Genomic DNA, 14,096 nt, shown 5'->3' on the forward strand with positions numbered 1-14,096 from the left:
GTTTTCCCTTTCCCATCTCATCTCCCTCTTCAATTTACAAAAAATAGCATTTTAATTATGATCGAGTTCACACTAAATTTGTATAAATTATTCCCCAGTGGCTCAGTAGTAAAGAATCAAGCTGCAATGCAGGAGACACAAGAGACCCAGGTTCAATCCCTGGGTTAGGAAGATCCCCTGGAGGAAGAAATGGCAGCCCACTCCAGTATTCTTGCCAGGAAGATCATGGACCGAGAATGCTGGTGGGCTACATTCCATGGGGTTGCTAAAGAGTCAGATGTGTCTGAGCATGAGCACAAAATATATGTCTACACATACATTGTTGGAAAACTGTATATCCTTACCATACCAAATCTTCTTATACAACAAAAATTATTCCATTCTATATAAAAATCTTTTAATTTCCCTCCAAATTATTTTTCTTAAGATACTACTTATTTCTTCTTAGATTTATTTCTATACTTTGTAATTATTTTTAACTGGCATTATAAGTTGAAATATTTCTTGTCAATTTGTTCCTATTAAATTTAGTTGATTGAAAATTAATTGATTTGAAAATACTGATTTTGTGAATGACCACTTGGCTGAATTTTGTATTTTATAATAATTCCTACGGTGATTCTCTTAAGTGATTCAAGCCAAAATCACATCATCCACAAATAATAATGTTTGTCTCCTTTTCAGTATTTACCCTATTTTCCTGTTTAATTGCATTACTTTGTGCTTCAATAAAGCACTAAATAAAACCCTAATTCTGGGAAGGAAAAGGAGAATGGGTAGATTCTAACATTTGATTCTCAGATTCTATAAGCTTAAAATTAAATTTAAAATGCTTCCCTCATATGGTTGTTCTGAGATTAAAATTATGATACAGTTAACAGACCTAGGCCACAGTATGCATTTAATAAATGTTATACACTTCTCTCTCCTGGAAAATTTTAGATGCTTTTAATAGTTTTAGTTATCCATTAAAGGAGAATGTTATTTTTATTTAAGTAAAAATTATTTGGTGCAAAATATTCAGTAATAATTAAATCATGACATGTTTATTATGCTGCTTTTATGAGTAAGACATCATGAAAACTCTGGCCTTGGCACTTCCACAAAGACTTTCTAACCCCATCTCTTGACTACACTGCAGCTACCCTGCAGGCTATCACTACCCCCAACTACTAAGTGGCCTCCCATTTCAGTCCACATAGCAATAATAGCAAACACATTTACAGAGCTTCACATATGCCAGGTATTGTCTGAGTATTTTATAGATATTGGCATTAAATTCTCATATTTTATTTCCATTAAACAAATGAAGAAAATGAAACAGAATTTAAGAAACTTCCCTATGACTTTCAGCCTGAAAACGGTCAATACGTAAACCCAAGCTGATTCAAGGCTCATACTCAAAATAAGCATTTAATATCCATCAAGGAATAGCATCCATATGTCTGTTCTCCACTTATTTCAGTGTTTGATGTTGATTCTGCCTCTTTCATATTTGTTCTTTCATTTCACATCTCTATTTTCCCTTGGACTTCCCTGGTGGCTGAGAGGTTAAAGTGTCTGCCTGGAAAGCAGGAGACCCGGGTTCAATCCCTGGGTCGGGAAGATCCCCTGGAGAAGGAAATGGCAACCCACTCCAGTACTCTTGCCTGGAGAATCCCATGGAGGGAGGAGCTATTGAGTACCCTAAAATCAGCCCTAATTAAATTCCTTTAATTGACTGCCATTGTCTCCTAATCAGTCTACTCAACTCTACTCTGCACACCATCCTCCTCATTTTATCTGAAGTTCTTCTGCTGGTTTAATGTTTTTGAAATAGAGTTCAAGTGCAGATTTCTTAATTTAGTAATGCCCTGTAAGTTAGATTCCAATCCACCAAGTAATCCAAAATATTTCTATATGTATTTTATGCTTTGTCCAAGTTGAATTTTTCATTATTCCTTGAGGATACTCTATATTTTCCAAACTTTGATTCATTTTTTATACTATTTCCTCTATCAAGGGTGACCTCACCTTATCTCCTGGGAAATTCTAAGCCATTTTTCAAGGACTCTTTCAAAGTTAACTACTTCAGGGAATCCTTTCTCCAACCCCAGGCTGAAAGAGGTTTCTCCCTCTTCTCACCCTAGCAGTTTGAACTATGCTGGTGGCATAAAATGTGGAATCACATTCTTTTTTACAGATAGTTATGTGTATACATATGGTCACAGTTTGGGCCGGTGTGCTAATAAAATATTTTATAGAGAAGACTGTATTAAAGTAGATTTAGAAAGGATGTTAAGAGTGGGTTGAGTTTGGGTAGGCAAAGTAGATAATGAGAATATTAATAGTAAGAGAAAAAAATAGAAGAATAAGGAGGTAAGACAACTAAAGGGAAAATTTGTATAAAGGAGAAGTTGAAAATAAGCTGAAAGGTAAAATGGAAGACATTTAATTATATGCTAAATAATTTAATCCTGCACACAATGGAAGACTTCTAAAAGTTTTTACATTTAGGAATAGAGTGCCTGTAAGTGGTGTCCTGAGAAGGTTAAGATGGTGCACAGTATAGGATGGATTTGCAAACGGGAAGACTGGAGGCAAAGGAATAACCAACAGTGGAGCTAAGATGAAAATTCAATTATCTTTCTGGTTAAACAAGTCAATTTATAGATGTGATTGGCCAGAGTACATTACTGTATGAAAGAAATTGTCCCAAATCAGCTGCTTAACAGCAAAATCTTTCAGGTCAAAAGGACAATATTCCTCTTGGCAAACTATTTTATGATCAAATATCCTGTAATAGCAAGAAGAGAGTTTATGGGCTAGTATCTATTATTAATAAAGGCCTGCACTTGTACAGTTCTTTCTTTTCATTCCAATCCCTGGAAACACATTTCTGTATCTTCTTAATGGGAAAATGGAACCAATATTTGTAGAAGGATTATTAGGTTTCGCATTTAATCTTCACAACAAGGCTACAGTTTAGATTTTTTTTTCCCCCATTTTACAGTTGTGGCACAGGAGTCTCAAAGAGTTTAGGTAAATTACACAAGAAAACATAACTGGTATGGAGTACTAACAAAAATTTGGCTACTAAAAGTTTCAAGTCTTCTATGCTTTCCTCTAAAATGTGGGTGAATCTTAGACACACTGCATAGTGTGATAGAACTTTCACAAGAAGTTCTAAATGACACTAACTCTAGGGAAATAGGCCAATCATTAACAATTTAACAAAAGCCCTTACTCACTACTTATATAATTAAAGAATGAGTAGATTAATCTGTTCTGTAGTAGTTTACTTCCTTATAAATAGAGAAGAGGGGGGAAAATTGACACTTCACTAATTGTTTTAAAAATCCCTTTGAGCAATTCACCTTCAAAACCCCCAATTATTTATTTTCAGCTAACTTTTACACCCTAACTTTCCCTTACATTTTTGTTGAGTTAGTTATTGGCTGCACTGCTCAGCTTGCAAGACCTTAGCTCATTTCCAAGACCAGGGACCAAACTCCAGCAGTGAGAGCAGAAGAGTCCTAATCACTGGCCTGCCAGGGAATTTCATACATGCCCCAAATTTTGAAGATGAAGTTTTACACAGTGGGTAGCACAGTGTTTTAGAGATCTCCACACGTACTGAGAGTGTTCTGTTACAGTGTGACCTCTGCAGTAGCCAGTCTCTGAGATGGCCCCCAGTGAGCCTCCCTGCCTGGCACTCTTGCCTCCATATAGTCTCTGTTCTTACTGTATGATTGGTCTGTGTGATCAACAGAATACAACAGGCATGTACCTCCCAGATTAGGTCATAGGAATATTGTGGATCTGCCTATCTGTCTGGGATCACTTGCTCTGGAGAAGCTGCCAAGTCATGAGACGGCCACATGGTAAACAGCTGAGGTTTTCTGCTAACACCCACATGAGTGACCTCACAACTAAATCCTTCAGCCCAAGCAGAATTCAAATGATTGACAGCCCTGCTGCCATTTGGACTGTAACCCCATTAGAGACACCAAGCCAATCCACCCCAGGTAAGCCATTTCATAATTCTTGACATAAATTTTTTATAAATTTCATAATATTTATAAAATTTATATTAAATTTTATAAATTTATAATTTTTAATAAAAAATTCTCCAAGCCAGGCTTCAACAGTGTGTGAAACACAAACTTCCAGAGGTTTGAGCTGGATTTAGAAAAGGCAGAGGAACCAGAGATCAAATTGCCAACATCCATTGGATCATTGAAAAAGCAAGAGAGTTCCAGAAAAACATCTACTTCTGCTTTATTGACTATGCCAAATCCTTTGACTGTGTGGATCACTACAAACTGTGGGAAATTCTGAAAGAGAATACCAGACCACTTGACCTGCCTCCTGAGAAATCTGTATCCAGGTCAAAAAACAACAGTTAGAACTGGACATGGAAAAACAGACTAGTTCAAAATCAGGAAAGAAGTACATCAAGACAGTATATTGTCACCGTGCTTATTTAACTTCTATGCAGAGTACATCATGCAAAATGCTGAGCTGAAGGAAGCACAAGCTGGAATCAAAATTGCCAAGAGAAATATCAATAACCTCAGATATGCAGACACCACCCTTATGGCAGAAAGTGAAGAAAAACTAAAGAGCCGCTTGATGAAAGTGAAAGAGGAGAGTGAAAAAGTTGGCTTAAAGCTCAACATTCAGAAAACTAAGATCTTGACATCTGGGCCCATCACTTCATGGCAAATAGATGGGGAAACAGTGGAAACAGTGGCTGACTTTATTTTTCTGGGCTCCAAAATCACTGCAGATGTTGACTGCAACCATGAAATTGAAAGACTCTTACTCCTTGGCAGGAAAGTTATGGCCAATCTAGACAGCATATTAAAAAGCAGAGACATTACTTTGCCAGCAAAGGTCCGCCTAGTCAAGGCTATGATTTTTCCAGTGGTTATGTATGGATGTGAGAGTTGGACTGTGAAGAAGGCTGAGTGCCGAAGAGTTTTGGAGAAGACTCTTGAGAGTCCCTTGGACTGCAAGGAGATCCAGTCCATTCTAAAGGAGATCAGTCCTGTTTGTTCATTGGAAGGACTGATGTTGAAGCTGAAACTCATACTTTGGCCACCTGATACAAAGAGCTGACCCATTTGAAAAGACCCTGATGCTGGGAAAGAGTGAGGGCAGGAGGAGAAGGGGATGACAGAGGATGAGTTGGTTAGATGGCATCTTTGACTCGATGGACATGGGTTTCGGTATACTCTGGGAGTTGGTGATGGACAGGGAGGCCTGGCATGCTGTGGTTCATGAGGGTGCAAAGAGTCAGACACGACTGAGTGACTGAACTGAACTGAACTGAACTTTTATGCATGCATGTAGAAAAACTTTTATCATGCAGGACACGACTTAACCTTGAGTTAAATCTTTATAATCAACATTGAAATATAAAATCAGTAACAGTAAAATTTACATTAGTATAGAGATTAGTGACAAACACTACATTTATTCATCATTTTTTTTTAATGCTAGCAGGTTGTATTTGTGTTTCTGAGGGGAAATGAATATCTCGATGAGTTGTCATTTACAATTTTGCACCCAATTCCAGTTTGTTTTTTTTCCTAGATACCACTAAGCAAGTGAAATGATAGGACAGGAGCTGGGTGTTCTGCAATTCAACTAATTTCTGACACTATCTACCTAGAGATAGCATCATTTCCCACAGATTAAGGGTTCACTTCTACAAGCCTGTGCTTCTCCTATCCACACCCTCACCCCCACCCCACTTCAGATGTCAGTCTCAAGCCCAAGTTTTCACCTGAGCTTCTGACCTACTGGCTATAGATCAGAGGTTCCAATGATCTCCTCCTCAGATTTAACTAATTTGCTAAACACGCTCACAAAATGCAGAGAAACATTTTACTTCCTAGATTATCTTTTATTATAAAAGAATGTGATGCCAGAACAGCTGGGTAGAAGACATACATAGGGCAAGGTATGGAGAAAGGCTCAGAGCTTCCATGCCCTCTCCTTGAGTGCCACTCTCCCCAAATCTCCATGTGCTCTCTGGACGCTCTCTGAACCCTGACCTTTTGGGGTTCTTATGGAGGCTTCATTGCATTACCCACTGGCGATTAATTCAATCCCCAGTGCCTCTTGGCTCCCAGGAGTGAGGGGGTGGCACTGCAAGTCGTAAGCCTATAGTTATATGGTTGGTTTCCCTGGCAATCAGCCCACATCCTTAGGTTACCTAGAGGCTTCCAAAAGTCACCTCATCAACTTTAAAAAAGACAACTCTTGACATGTAAGAAATTCCATAGAAGCTACGTGCCAAGGAACAAAGGAAGACTAAACACACATTTGCTACTATAAATCACGATACTAATTGCTCAACATTGTATATTTCTGCGAGAAAAAGAAGGGAGGGAAAGAAAAGTGAGGAGAGAAATATGTAAAGATTAAAATGATTTGGTCCAAGAATTGGCAAACTATACAGACCGAATCAGTCTGCCTGTCTTTATATTTTTGTATGGCCTGTGAGCAATGGCACCCCACTCCAGGACTCTTGCCTGGAAAATCCCATGGACGGAGGAGCCTGGTGGGCTGCCATCTATGGGGTCGCACAGAGTTGGACCCAACTGAGTGACTTCACTTTCACTTTTCACTTTCATGCATTGGAGAAGGAAATGGCAACCCACTCCAGTGTTCTCGCCTGGAGAATCCCAGGGACGGGGGAGCCTGGTGGGCTGCCGTCTATGGGGTCGCACAGAGTCGGACATGACTGAACCGACTTAGCACCAGCAGCAGTGAGCTAAGAATGATTTTTGCATTTTAAAATATTTTTTTAATATAAAGATAATGTTTAATGACCTGTTACAGAAATTAAAATTTTAATGTCTATAAATAAAGCTTTATTGAAGCACAGCCAAGTTCATTCATTTACGAATTGCCTATGGCTGCTTTAGTGCTACAACAAAGTCAAGCAGTTGTGTCAGAAACCATGTGACCCATACCACTTAGAATATTTCCTATCTGACTTTTTACAGAAGTTTACCAGCTCTGATTGAGACTAAATGAGAATCAGAGTAAGAATATGGGGATGATAGGTACAGTTTTTATTCTTAGTATAAAACACAAAGGGTCACTCAGAATCCATTATAATGCTGATAAAGATGTTTGTCAATGTTTTAGTAAACTAATGGCAGTTGTGAAAGGAAAATCAAAATGGAATTGATATTGCTAAGAGAATGTCCTAGTATGGAATCAGGAGGCCATTTAGGAAGTGTGACTTCTGCACATAGCCTAGATGGAATTTGACCTTTTGACTACTGTTGTTCATATGAAGCATCCAGGACAACTGACAGAAACTTGAGATAATTATCAGACCCTTAGCCTAAAACAACTCATGATAACCATCACTTAAGCACAGACATTTCTCTTCTTGTTTCAGAGTACAAGCTCATGGTTTCGCCTTAACAAGTCGCTGACTCTTTCTTTCTCAGGATATTTTCAGTTTTACTTGAATCTGTGTCTCTTGAATTGCCATTCTTAAGAAAGACTAAATGAAAATCTTTTTCTTATTTGCAGTCTTCTGCATTTTTTTTTTTTGGTTGACAGAAGATAAAAGTTTTCTTTCCTGATTTTATAGCTATGATGCTGGAATATTTGCCCTGCACATCTATGACACTCAGCTAATATAAAGCTGCAAACACCAACATACATCTTCAATAACTATTCAATTTTCCATGGTTACAAATCAGAGGCTATAATAAGATTTTTTGTGAATGTGTGTGTGCCACAGATAGGAAAGTTCGGAGAGAATGAAGCTGAGGATGTTTTTTCCATTTTACTCTTTTATTTATTTAATACCACACTGTAAATTATTCAAAAGACATGTGCTCTTTGCAGCATAGCTTCCATTGTTCTTTAGGCTATTACTAGCAGAGGATCAGTGTGCTGACAGGTAGCTCAACCACAAACTATAGTTTTAACCAGGGACTAGTGAAGCTGGAACATGGGACTGTATACATTTCTCTTTAACTATAGAAATAGATGCTAGCAAGATACTGTAGCCTACATTCCCCATCTAAAAGGCATATCTGAGCATAAGGTAAATGACACAAGCACGGCAGCGTAGACGCAAAAAATGCAGTCTTTCATCTCTAAACTAGACTGAATTTAATCTACCCTGAATGACATTCTGATTTTATCTTCTATAGAAAATCAATCATTCAACAGCTTTTCAGAGTTGGCTATTGAGTGCCTAAGAGTGGATGTGATTACCCAAGAAAAGTGACAGGCTGGGGATAGAACGTGCCTGTCTCATGGGATCACACCTGGGTCTGAGCTCCAGTAGCTGGGGCCTGGACAGGGATAAGCAGAAGTGACCTCAAGCTACAGAACGCAAACTGCAGAAAATCTCCAGGAGTCAAGAGATTTCAAGAAAACAATGCCCAGGTGGGATAACCACGTGTCAAATGCCTCCTGATACGATGCACTTGCCACGGCCAAAAATGTTTAAACTAACCTTAAGCAAACTTTTAGCATCTAATTTTCAGTTATGAAGAAACATAGTAAAGAGAGAATAATGAAGAGAAAAAGTCTGACAAAATCAGAATATAAAGTTTTCTATAAGAAATTAGACTCTCATGGAAAAGAAAATATTGGGGCAGGTCTATTTTAGAATAAAAGGAGTTGACAAGATATAATTTAAGAGATTTACATGCAATGTTTAGTCCTTAATTATATCTTGATTTTTAAGATATAACTAGATATTCTGGGAGAAAATGAGGGAAATTTGAATATGTGGTTATGTATGAGAATGTGCTTTATTTAAATTTAGAAACATATACTACAATGTTTAGGTAAATTCTTCCAGATCTATAATTTACTTTAAACTAGTTTAGCCCTTGCTTTATATAAGAGAGGAAACAATATTATATTTATATGCAAGTAGTAGTTATATGTGTATTAATTCAACTTTTCTGTATTATTGAAAAATTTACCACAAAATGGTTTTTGAAAAGAACAAACAAAAAAGTCTTTCTGGGCAAAGGAAGGGAAAGCCATATAGCAGCTTTACCAGAACACTGATATAAGGGTTTACACTAGAAGGACAGAATTCAACTAAGCCACAAAAAATAGGCAGAGAAAACAGATTCAGAAAAGAAAGTACAAGACCTAGAGTGATGCCCCGAGATGCTTGCACATAGGAACTGACAACATACTGGGCATGTTTACAAAGAAAACTGAGCCTTTGACCCTTTGCCCTCGGACCCTCTTTCCCCTGTTTGCAAATTTCAGCTACTAGCCTTCCTAATCATTTTCTAATAGGGCCATACTGATTTTTACATTAGTCTTTAGTTATGTATCTCTCTCATTTTATACCTATTTAAATCTCATCAGAAGGTTCTGAAAATAGCAGCATCACTTTCATTTGTTTCCATCTTTTTTAACTTGCATGAATCTTTTTCTTTCATATTTTGAAAGCTGTTTTTGATAGCACTCAAGCTTTGAAGATTTTTTGCTTTCTATATTTTCAGGCTATAAGAGTATGTTCATCATTATCTCTTGTTTGGAATCTGTCCCCCTAAAACCAAGACACATGCTTCTGTCCACAGTGCCCTTTCCAGGACTGCACAAGGACTTGGATAGCAGCAGTCCTTCTGCCCCAAGTCCTAGAACAATCCAATCCAACAGCCAATTCTTCTTCATGACCTAAAGTTAGTCTCAGAGTAGTAGCTTCCAAGTTTCTAACTCTGACTTTTGAAAAATTATATAATCGAGAAAAGAAGTAAAGGATTTAGCACTGGATGCTATTTAACTGAGGTGATGAAACAGAAATCCAAATACTTGAAATCCCTAAAATTAATATTGAATTTGTGATCTATGGAAAGATTAAGGCTTCCTTTCCTCCACTTGGCCACTTACATTTATCCTTTTATACTTACTTAGATGCTCAATTATTATGTCCTTGATTTCCCCAGGTATTCCTCTATAACATACTTCATTACTACATCTTATCTTCTGCTGGCTTTTGTCAAAGGTTGACAAAATATGAGAAGTAGAGTTGGAATTAGAAAATGAAAGCTGACTTCCTGTGAGAGCTGACTTTATCACAGTGCTTTCTCACCAACAGGAAAGAACAAGCTGGTGAGAGAAGAGACTCATTAGAAAGCAAATATTAGCTCCTATCAGTAAGGGAGAGGAAAGCTAGACATAAGTAACTATATCTCCTAAAGAATTAGGTGTAGGAATGATAAAATAAATCTAAGTTTTTAGCAGAGCAATATTGGTGCAAATAAACCCATGAAGAGAACTTGTGGAGCAGAGGGATGGCGTGGGCAAAACTAAAAGAGAACTAAACCCTAATCATAGGTGTGACTGTTACAGTGTTGTAGAACCCAATGGATGTTTTCGGCTTCTTCTGAGACTGGGTCTCAAGCAACCCATTATCCAAAGAGTCACCACTATCACATTTAATGCTGGCTAACTCCATGCGAGGGAGAATGCCCAACACAAAAGACTATCATGCCCTGGGACCAGTATTGATTCTACTAGTTATCTGTTTGTCAGTTGTACCCACAATACATGAAATCATTTTTAAAAGCCCATGTATTAGGACTGTTTACATTAGATTAACAATGGCTGGATGGCATCATGGACTCGATGGACATGAGTCTGAGTGATCTCCGGGAGATGGTGATGGACAGGGAGGCCTGGCGTGCTGCGATTCATGGGGTCGCAAAGAGTCAGACACAACTGAACGACTGAACTGAACTGAAGTGAACTGAACCCTTATGTGGAGGTTAAGGGAGATTCTTCATAGATACCCTTTCTCATATAAGGAGAACTTCATATGTTTCAGCCTCCAAAACAGAAGGGTAGGTCAAGTAATTTAGAAAGAAAACAGAAACATGTCAGATGAGACTGTACTAGAAGGGAGCATGTAGCTACCCTACATGAGTATAAAATACCAGATTCATAATAATTCTTGAGGTACTAAGAAATGTTAACACTGTCTCAGAGCCTGGTTAGTGATTTAGGAAAATCTTGAAAGAGAAAACTTCTTGATGAAAGTGAAACAGGCGAGTGAAAAAGTTGGCTTAAAGCTCAACATTCAGAAAATGAAGGTCATGGCATCTGGTCCCATCACTTCATGGGAAATAGAGGGCAAAACAGTGGAAACAGTGTCAGACTTTATTTTGGGGGGCTCCAAAATCACTGCAGATGGTGACTGGAGCCATGAAATTAAAAGATGCTTACTCCTTAGAAGAAAAGTTATGACCAACCTAGATAGCATATTCAAAAGCAGAGACATTACTTTGTCGACTAAGGTCCATCTAGTCAAGGCTACGGTTTTTCCTGTGGTCATGTATGGATGTGAGAGTTGAACTGTGAAGAAAGCTGAGAGCTGAAGTATTGATGCTTTTGAACTGTGGTGTTGGAAAAGACTCCTGAGAGGGAGTCCAAGGGACTGCAAGGACATCCAACCAGCCCATTCTAAAGGAGATCAGCCCTGGGTGTTCTTTGGAAGGAATGATGCTAAAGCTGAAACTCCAGTACTTTGACCACCTCATGCAAAGAGTTGACTCATTGGAAAAGACTCTGATGCTGGGAGGGATTGGGGGCAGGAAGAGAAGGGGATGACAGAGGATGAGATGCCTGGGTGGCATCACCAACTTGATAGACGTGAGTTTGAGTGAACTCCGGGAGTTGGTGATGGACAGGGAGGCCTGGCGTGCTGCGATTCATGGGGTCTCACGGAGTTGTACACGGCTGAGGAACTCAACTGAACTGAACTGAAAGGGAAAGAATCCAGGTGGCTAGAAATGGTAATGTTCAATCAGAGGAAAAGGAAAGAATACAGAAGCTACAGATGTGGGTATTTAGCAGAATCTATTCAATAACTGATTATTATAAAGCTAGTTTGTGAACACTATAAACAATGCAGTGATTGCTAAAGCAATTGTAATATTTTGAACCAACAGCCAAATCATACCTAACAGTGAAACAAGACAGAAGAGATAATTTAGAAATAGTAAAACTGGGAAATTTAATACAAATTTTTCATTATTTCCAGATGATATAATTGTGTAATCAGATAGTTATAATCAATTGAAACTCATTTTAATTAACAAAGCAGTTCAGTAAATTAGCTAAATAAAAGATAAATAAAAACCATTAGCTTTTCTATATTTTGTCAGCCACCATTAGACATTTTAATAGAAGCAAAATCAGAGAGATGACACCTGGCTAATAACACATGAATCAGCCTTGTGCAGCTTCCAAAGATACAAAAATTCAGAAAAACATGAACAGTCTTAACAATGCTGAAAATTAAGACTACAGGCCAAACTACTGTAGGAACTGAAAAAAACTGGCACTAATTACAAGTATTGAGATCAAATGGCTATTATAATTTGCAGCCAAGTCATATGCATATGTTCATTATTCACAGCAGTCAAGCAATGGTGCTTCATTTTTTTTACCTTAAACAATTATAAAAATATAAGATCAGGCATATTTTTAAATTAAAGGCTAAAAACTAGTAAAGTTACATTTGAATCAGTTCTAATGAGGTGGATGAAACTGGAGCCCATTATACAGAGTGAAGTAAGCCAGAAAGAAAAACACCAATACAGTATACTAATGCATATATACGGAATTTAGAAAGATGGTAATGATAACCCTGTATGCGAGACAGCAAAAGAGACACAGATGTAAAGAACAGACTTTTGGACTCTGTGGGAGAGGGAGAGGGTGGGATGATTGGGGAGAATGGCATTGAAACATGTATACTATCATGTAAGAAACAAATCGTTAGTCTAGGTTCAATACAGGATATAGGATGCTTGGTGCTGGTGCACTGGGATGACCCAGAGAGATGATATGGGGAGGGTGATGGGAGTGGGGTTCAGGGTTGGGAACTCATGTACACCTGTGGTGGATTCCTGTCAATGTATGGCAAAACCAATACAGTATTGTAAAGTAAAAAAATAAAATTTAAAAAATAAATTAATTCTTAAAAAAACTAGTAAAGTGTAGGAAAATGCAAAATATGAAAATAATTCAAAGAGAACAAAAATAGCAACAACAAAAAAGTTGTCCACACAGCAAAAGGTAGTTGGAAAAGGAGAGAAAGAAGGAGAAAGAGGAGTGGTGGGATGGAGAGAAAAAGTGAACCAAAAACAGAAAATGTAAAGCAATATGGGAATAACAGGCAAGTAAAAAACTCAGTTATGGCAATAAATAAAAATGGGTTAAAAACGAAGTCTCCAGTAATGAACCTTAAATAAGATACAACTACACATTGTTTATAAGAAACAAACTTAAGAAAAGGTGACATAAAAATTTTAGACATATATGGCAATGTTTATCAAACAAACACAAAAGGATACAAAATTAATATCAAAGTGATACAAATACAAAGATCATCAGCAAATGAAATGATATATTAAGAAACAAGAAAAAATCATAACTATCATGAACCATTATGTATCCATTAAATGCAAGAAAAAGTGCAAGTGCAACTGAGCAAGACCCTATGTGGCCTTCCCAAGACAGACCCCTATCCCAAGTTTTCTGCCTACTTTTTTTTGGTAGAAAAACTAGTCTCCTAGCCCTCCCCTGAATCACAAAATTTGACTCAAGAATTAATTACTGAAAAGATGTGAACAAAAGTAACAGTGGGGAGAACTGGTAACAATTTAAGTAGTAAATCAGCCATAAGCAGTCATAGAATCTCTAATTTCTCCTTGAAATACACAAATAACAGTGTCTGACACACATTCCTGAGTGATTTTACAAGTGGAAGAAGTTAACCATATGGAGACCACGAACACATAGACCCCAGATCAGCTGAAGCCTAAGGACTGATCAAGTTAACGCATGACACTGCCTGTTACCTTACCATCAGCCAAGCAGAGAATTGTGCGCAAGGCTGGTCACATACCCCACGGTCTCCTCCTTCATCTTGCCCTTAAAAACTTCCCCAAACCCACTGCAGAGTATTTGAGTATTCATGCCTGCATTCCTTGTTTGACACCTGCAATAAATGCTATATTTTCCTTCATAACACATGTCAATAGATTGGCTTTACTCTGAATGGGAGACGGGACCCAAGTTTGATTCAGTAACAC

The 14,096-nt window shown here is 37.8% G+C and overlaps 1 non-coding gene across 1 annotated transcript; it reads left to right on the forward strand.

Moving 5' to 3' along the window:
- Nucleotides 1-1,533: 1,533 nt before the first annotated feature.
- Nucleotides 1,534-1,605, forward strand: TRNAS-GGA (transfer RNA serine (anticodon GGA)). The gene has a single exon. It is a non-coding gene; the product is annotated as a tRNA-Ser (tRNA).
- The last annotated feature ends 12,491 nt before the right edge of the window (nt 1,606-14,096 follow it).

This window comes from Capricornis sumatraensis, chromosome 3, assembly GCF_032405125.1.
Source record: "Capricornis sumatraensis isolate serow.1 chromosome 3, serow.2, whole genome shotgun sequence".
Taxonomy (NCBI): domain Eukaryota; kingdom Metazoa; phylum Chordata; class Mammalia; order Artiodactyla; family Bovidae; genus Capricornis; species Capricornis sumatraensis.